The 1,852-nt window shown below is 53.1% G+C and overlaps 1 pseudogene; it reads right to left on the reverse strand.

Moving 5' to 3' along the window:
- Nucleotides 1–266: 266 nt before the first annotated feature.
- On the reverse strand, nucleotides 267–1,358 carry LOC147707097 (18S ribosomal RNA; annotated as a pseudogene).
- Nucleotides 1,359–1,852: the final 494 nt, after the last annotated feature.

Here is a 1,852-nt window from a genome sequence, read left to right on the forward strand (position 1 = left end):
CAGACCGCTGGGGGTCACGTAACTAGTTAGCATGGAGGAGTCTTGTTCATTATCGGAATTAACCAAACAAATCACTCCACCAACTAAGAACTGTCATGCACCGCCACCCCCCACAGAAACGAGAAAGAGCTATCAATCTGTCAATCCTTTTCGAGTCCGGGCCGGGTGGGGTTTCCCCTGTTGAGCCAAATTAAGCTGCAGGCTCCAATCCTGGTGGTGCCCTTCCATCAGTTCCTTTAAGTTGTAGCTTTGCAACTATACTCCCTCAAAACCCAAAGACTTTGGTTCCCCGGAAGCTGCTCGGCAGATTATGGGAATAACACCGCTGGATTGATAGTCTGTATCTTTTATGGTCGGAACTACGACCGTATCTGATCGTCTTCGAACCTCCGACTTTTGTTCTTGATTAATGCAAACATTCTTGGCAAATGCTTTCGCTTTGGTTTGTCTTGCAACGGTCCAAGAATTTCACCTCTAGCAGTACAATACGAATGCCCCCGGCCGTCCCTCTTAATCATGGCCTAAGTTCCGAAAACCAACAAAATGGAACCGGAGACCTATTTCATTATTCCTAGCTGAAGTATTCAGGCAACCAGCCTGCTTTGAACACTCTAATAAACGCTTTGGACCCCCAAGACACTCAGTCAAGAGCATCATGGGGGCGCCGAGAGGCAGGAGCTGGGACAGGCGGTAGCTCGCCTCGTGGCAGACCCCCAGCTCAATTCTAAGATCCAACAACGAGCTGTTTACCTGTAGCAACTTTAATATACGCTATCGGAGCTGGAATTACCGCGCCTGCTGGCACCAGACTTGCCCTCCAATGGATCCTCGTTAAAGGATTTAAAGTGTACTCTTCCAATTACAGGGCCTCGAAAGAGTCCTGTATTGTTATTTTTCATCACTACCTCCCTGAGTTTGGAGTGGGTAATTTGCACGCCTGCTGCCTTCCTTGGATGTGGTAGCCGTTTCTCAGGCTCCCTCTCCGAATCGATCCCTGATTCCCCCTTACCTGTGGTCACCATGGTAGGCACAGAAAGTACCATTAAAAGTTGATAGGGCAGACATCCGAATGTATTGTCGCCGTCACAGAGACGTGCGATCAGCCCAAGTTTATCTAGAGTCACCAAAGCCCGGAATGGCCTTGGGCTGTTAAATGCACGCATCCCTGGAGGTCAGCGTGCGTCGGCCTGTATTAGCTCTAGAATTACCACAGTTATCCAAGTAACAGATGGAGTGATCAAATAAACCATGACTGATTTAATGAGTCATTCCTAGTTTCACCCTACCGGCCATGTGTACTTACACATGCATGGCTTCATCGTTGAGACAATGCATATGCTACTGGCAGGATCAACCAGGTAGCTGCACCTCCTGACGGGGTGGGGCCATGTGCCCATCTCCCCAACTGACAACCTTCACGCACCCCTCCCTCTCGGAACACTGCCAGGGGAAGGAGCCCACCCGCCTCGGTGGTAGGGCTCACTGGAGGGGTGTGGAGAGGTGTGGTCGCATGGACACCAGCAAGCCCAGCCATCTCCCCCGAGAGGGAGATGCAGGCCGAGGCGCAGCCTGAGCAAAACGTAGGGGTTCCGGAGCCTGGCTGCGGTGGCACCCCTCGGAACGTTCCGAGCTGCTGTGGAAATGTGCTGGGCAGAGAGGATTGACGGGACTTCGGACCTGTTGGGCAGCATCATCCAAGGGCCTGGCGCCACCCAACCCCTTCCGCTCAGTTCAGACCACTGGTGGCATGACCTGCCAGGGCCGCTCGGCCTTCACTCTGCTGGGTAGGGTGAAGGGCCTCCCGCCAGGCGGCAGGCTCTTGAGTCGGACGGTCCATGTGGGGTGGAAGCGC

This window comes from Lissotriton vulgaris, chromosome 6 (assembly GCF_964263255.1).
Source record: "Lissotriton vulgaris chromosome 6, aLisVul1.2, whole genome shotgun sequence".
NCBI classification, from domain to species: Eukaryota; Metazoa; Chordata; class Amphibia; order Caudata; family Salamandridae; genus Lissotriton; species Lissotriton vulgaris.